This window comes from Papaver somniferum, unplaced genomic scaffold, assembly GCF_003573695.1.
Source record: "Papaver somniferum cultivar HN1 unplaced genomic scaffold, ASM357369v1 unplaced-scaffold_10, whole genome shotgun sequence".
In the NCBI taxonomy this organism is placed as follows: Eukaryota; Viridiplantae; Streptophyta; class Magnoliopsida; order Ranunculales; family Papaveraceae; genus Papaver; species Papaver somniferum.
The window spans coordinates 5,750,331-5,756,297 of NW_020618825.1; the positions used below are offsets into that span (position 1 = coordinate 5,750,331).

Sequence of the window (5,967 nt, forward strand, 5' to 3'; positions counted from 1 at the left end):
GTACTATAAGCAGTGGTATAATTACATTAATCATCTATTAAACAATAATTGCATAATTTTATCCTTTACTTGTATTCAAAGATTGTTATAAAGCCCTCATTCAGGGGACACAAATTTCATGCATATGGGAGGTTTTACCTTAGCCAGACCAAGAATTGACGCAGGTAGAACCCATAGCCCTTCTCCGCACATCAATCCAGAAGCAACAGCATAAATCATTAAAGGGGCTCTCTTGCTGTCAATCTTGTGCCACAGAAATACAATAAGGCTCCCAATAGACATATCAATCGCAAAACTTGCACCAACAAGAAACGGGACTGCCATAGCCATAGGCAGCGGAACCCACTTGCCAACCTTCAATGGGGAAAGATCTCTTACCAAGTTAGCTAGAAAGGCAAATGCAAAGAACCCGTAACAGAGCTGCAAACAATGGTTTGGCAATGCAGAGAAACCTTCTACCCCGAGAATTGCCATGTTACGATAAATTAAAGCATATGGAGCTTTATATTCTCCATAAGGATTGCCAATGTCAAAGGCTTTGTAGAAAAGAAAGAATGATAGAGGAGCTATAACACAGCCCATAGCTGTTCCGACAGGCTGGCTTACAACCATGGAACGGGGAGAAGTAAGTGTGAGGTGCCCAGCTTTAAAATCGTGCATAAGATCAGAGGAGATATAAACAATTTGTTTAACAAGACCACAACCTATAAGCCCTGCAATTACGCCGCTGTCTTTCCCACCTATTGCTGCTAACGCAAATAAAGCCACTTTCCCATAGTTATATGCCATGTTCATGTCAGTGAGACCGGCACCATAGGCATTTGAAAATCCCAAAAATGGAGCAAGGACGTAGGCGACCACCACATAGTACCATTTCAGCTGAGGAAACATAAATGGGATCGCAATGATGGAAACAATGGAGAAGAGGACGTACCCAACACAAGCAATCCAAATAGGAATACTTTCCCTCACAAATAGCTCATTTCTCTGACGATCTTCAAGATATTGAATTGATCCATCTGCAACTGAAGAAGAAACAAGGTACAATATAAGAGTTTATTTATCCATGTTGTAGATTTTCATAACTCGGGAAGTTATAAGCCTGGGATTCCATACACTTGAAGCTTTCCTTGAATGCGACATTTAGAATGAACTGGTGCAAACCAATTGGAAAAACCTAAGAACCTACAAACATGAAGGGTCTGAATTTCTGAAATATCAGGAAAACTGGTACACTACTGTGATGTCCAAACTCCAAAGATCCATGTAGGCTTAATCTTCCAAGAATATAATAATTTTAATTTCGTTGAAAAAATTAAGCTTGCAGGAGTAGTAAGTCGTTGAAAGTTGACACTATGGTAGGAGATATAAGGTCTCCACTCTACTATGTGCGCAAAGATGCGAGTGTGCAGATGCACGAACTGATCAGATTAATAAGACAAGGTTTTGGAAATGTAAGCAACATGGTTCTTGAACACACACTAAATAATTTTGGTTCCTTTTTTACCTTCATTGGACACTTTAATTGTGCCTTTAATACTTCTACTGGAAAGATACATTACTTTGAGAAAATTGTAAAGCCCATCTCCAAGAATGAGAGCAATGGAGATAAAAACCTACAGAAAACAATTTCAGACTTTAATAAACTGTACATAGAAAAAATAGTTGCCATTTTAAATATGTAAACATCGAACATGATATTTAATATAGAGACCTTGTAACCAGTCAAACTCTTCATGCTGCCTTCTTTGATAGTTGCTGGATACCATTCTCCTTTTTGGCCGCCTATCAATGGCCACATTACACCCCATGAGAGAACAGCTCCAAAAAGAGTAGACAAATTCACAAGATGTGAACAAATCATCCCTGCTCCAATATAAGTCATGCTGAAATCGAAGAAAAAGCTGCAAATACAAAGAAATCCACAAAAGTACTAAGCAAAGTGAAAACATGATTTAAATAATGGGGCGAACTAAGAAGAAGGAATACGCACGACTGCTCCCAAGCTTGCAACCCAAAAGTAGGAATGTGCAAATCCACATTGGTCTCCACCAGTGTAGAACCATTGGAAGAAACCCCACAGGAAACTAAAAGAAAAGAATTTCGCGAAACCTCGAACTTGCTCCCTAGAAAACCATAAAGACACTTTACAATCCATGCTAATATTCAAGATTGGTATTCAATGAAGAGAGGTTAAGCAATCAGTAAGAGTACTTGGCCATTTTATCTGCTTTAGGTGTATGGAACCCATTAATGAGAACTGCAGTTGCAATGCGACTCGGATAAGCTAACTTGTAGTCTATTATCATGATCTTCACAAACAACAAAAAGAAAAAGCAAATTATCAATGAAAAAGGCATGTCATGTAGTGTTCCAAATAGTTTTCAAGATTTTAATATCATAGATCAGAACTAACTACCCTAATCACTACTGACGAATTGTAATTGAATATTTGCTTTCCGCAGCAGAAAAACTTTTCCAGTGATGCTATTTTTAACTTACAATATGATACTGAGAGTTACAAAAAAATTAAGAGAAAGGAAAAAAACACCCTCTATTCAACGAATAACAATTCTAAGAGATGAAACAACATAGGTTCCACTCCCTAAATTAAAATTGGACTAAATGAATCTAGAAGTGAAGTCAAATCACACCTAAACATGAACTTTTAGATTTTATATAATAACTATTCTTTCGTTACTGGTGAATAAAACAGTGCATTGTTAACAAAGAATGTTACCTTTCTAAGAGGAATTAATGAAAATAGACCAACGAAGCCAGTAACAAAAAGAAAACCCGTCATCCATCCAATTCATGGTCCTTATAACTCCCTGGAGTAGCAGGCCCTGCTAGGTCATATGTTTTCTTATTCAATCCCAAAAGAAAAGACCCAAATCCACCTGCAAAACATAAAAATATGTCAACATGGAATCAAGAAAGTGAGAGGGGAAGGGATAAAGAGAAAAAGAGTTGAGAACTTTACCTGCAATAGAAACACTGTAACAAGCAACAGCACAAGTTTGAATTACTGTATTCTCTTGTTTAGTAAATGGAGCAGAATCAAAACCAAATTTGCCAAGCAATTTAGTCCAGCCCTTGATGAAAATGTATGAAAGAAGAGCAGCCGAAACATTAAGAGTTGGAGTAAGTCCTGTTGTGAGGCTGATCTTTTGTACTATAATACTGTAAATTATTCCAATTAAGAAACTTGCAACCAATCCTCTGACTGTTAGTTGGCTCCTCCATGGTGGAATTTTCCTCAAAATCTCCTCTTCTTGTGGTTTTCCGTCTGACACTTCGAATTCTTCTCTTTCATTTTGTTTCCTTTCTCTAATCTCCTCCATCACTAATGACTTCAAATTCAACGGTACTCGTCTATCTTCTTTCTCTGTCTGAAACTTGTTTTCCTACATTTACAAGACAGTTGCCAAACAAGTAAGAACTGGTGAAATGACAACCGAATTAAATCGAAAAGATGCATATTGCTAAATAACGGTTTGTATAAGTAAACAAGAGAGATAATTTTTAATTTTCTCGGAAGATGAAAGCTAGAGCTTCATGTAAACTTGAAAGATTATGGATGATGTAATACCTACTCCAGTTCAAAAATTGGAGTGCTTAATAAATAAGCTCTAGCTAAACGTGTTTGCACATTTGTCTTTGGAATTTTCTCGGATTTTTGAATCAAATGTCACAAAACTAGGAAGAACTTGTGTAATGACAACTGAATTGATTAAAAAAGATGCATATTGCTCAACTATGGTCTATGTAAGTGGCTAAGGGGTTGTTTCTTTGAAAGGAAAAAGGGATGGGAAGGACTATGCACCTGGCATTAAGCGAAGAAGCTAAATAAAATCAGGTCTATACCACGTAAAAGGATGAAAGGATATATTCTTTCCCATCCAGCACTTCACCAGAAGCTCCTTCTCAATTTTCTTATAATCAGTCGAGATAAACACCCAGAAAGGATTCCCATTTACAATTATTAAAGGGCATAATCTGACTGCATTTTTATCTTACGACGGGATTTTGAAACAAAACAAAAATGATAATTGATTTGAGTTCAAACAACACCATGAGCTCCGATAAACTCGGAAGTGCAATTAACACCGTTAACCTTAAATCTAAGCAGAACAAACACATACCTGGAAACAGCAATGACACAGTATACACACATTCGCTCTTTAAAAATCACATCTTTCTATTAAATTTCAAAAATCACATCTACAACCGGTAATTAAAAACGGATACCAATCAGTAGGGAATGATATAGTGCTTACTTAATCAATAATCTCTTTGATGATTCCACATTTGACTTTAGACTTTTCCACTTTTTGGTTTCCACTCAAACTTTTCTCCTATTATAGAATCCTATGTTGTAAATAAAAACACCAAGGAAACCGAACATTTAAATAGATATACAATTTACATATTCACTCAAGCAATAATGTGAACTCAATTCTTTAATCATTCATAATCATTGATTGCATGGTTTTATCTCAATAAGACTAAAACCTTGACTTTTGAGTGGATTAGTGTTAGTTCCTACCTTTTGATTTTTCACTTCCTCGGCTTCATTTTCCTAACTTCACAGATTCTGGCTAGAAGACGAGATGAGGAGTGAGAATTTAAGAGAAAGAAGAGAGAGACAGAGCTATTACTCTACAAATTCCTAATCTCTACCGTTTTTGTTGAATTGCTTGAATTAGATCTGACTTTCGACCATACTACACCTACCATGTAGGGATATTATATATCTTAGTGAACTTTTTTCCTATTAAACAAGGTTACAACTTGGGAATTTTTTGCTGCAAGGTGTTTTCCTTGTCAATGAAATCTTGTGCTACTGTTTCTTTTAAGGGAAAGAGGGAAGCATTAAGGGAAAGAGGAACTTACTATCAGGTCCATACCACCTAAAAGGGATGTCAAGATACATTCCTTTTCGACATTTCTCAGCATTGCACTCAAATTTCCTCCTCAATCTTCTCATAATTAGTCAAGATAAACACCCCAAAAGAAATCCATGGACAACTATCAAAGGAAAGGAAGAACTAGACACCAGCATTAAGCTAAAGAGGAGTCCTCAATCTTCTTATAACCAGTCAAAACAAACACCCAGAACGAATTCCATGTACATTTAAAAGGCATATCTGACTGCAATTTTCTTGCAACGGGATTTTGAAACCAAACCCAGCATACATTACATCCAAATATGATAATTGATTGATTTTAAAAAACACCCAGAGCTCCAATAAATTTATAAAGTATGCAATTTTCACCTTAAATCTATCCGAAAACTCATACTTGGTTAAATTGTTACAGTATATCACACATTCACTCATTAAAAATCACATCTTTCAATTGAATTTCAAAAATCACATCCACAAACTTCATAATTAAACAAAAAACTAAAACCAATTAAGAAATGATGTAGTCAGTACTTACTTAATCAATAAGCTCTTGATGATTCCACATTTTGACTTCAAAAAGTTTCTCCTCTTTTTTGATTTCCACTCAAAGTTTTCTCCTTTCCTGGAACCCAATGTTGTAAATTAGAAACACAACATTTAAAATGGAAATAATATAATTTTGATATTCAATTTGCAAATCAAAATGTGGACTGAAATTCTTAACCATTCATAATCGTTGACCTTGAATTTAGAGAGTGGATTGAAGCCTACCTATTGATTTGTCGCTTCCTGGGTTTCATTTTCGCAGAAGATTCCTCTATTGTAGCTAGAAGACGAGTTTGAGGACTGAAAATTCAAAATTTTACCTACAATAGAAACACAGAGAGAGACAGAGCTATTTACTCTACAAGTCTACGATACTCCTTCTAATCTCTATCCGTCGTTTTTATTGAATTGAATGGCTCTAAAATCAGATCTGACTTTGGACACCTACCTTGTACGAATATTGAATTTAGGATAGGAGGCATGGAAGGTTTTTTCTTGGGTGTTCCGTTCC

The 5,967-nt window shown here is 35.9% G+C and overlaps 1 pseudogene; it reads right to left on the minus strand.

Moving 5' to 3' along the window:
• On the minus strand, positions 1–5,567 carry LOC113326903 (annotated as a pseudogene).
• Between the last annotated feature and the right edge of the window lie 400 nt (positions 5,568–5,967).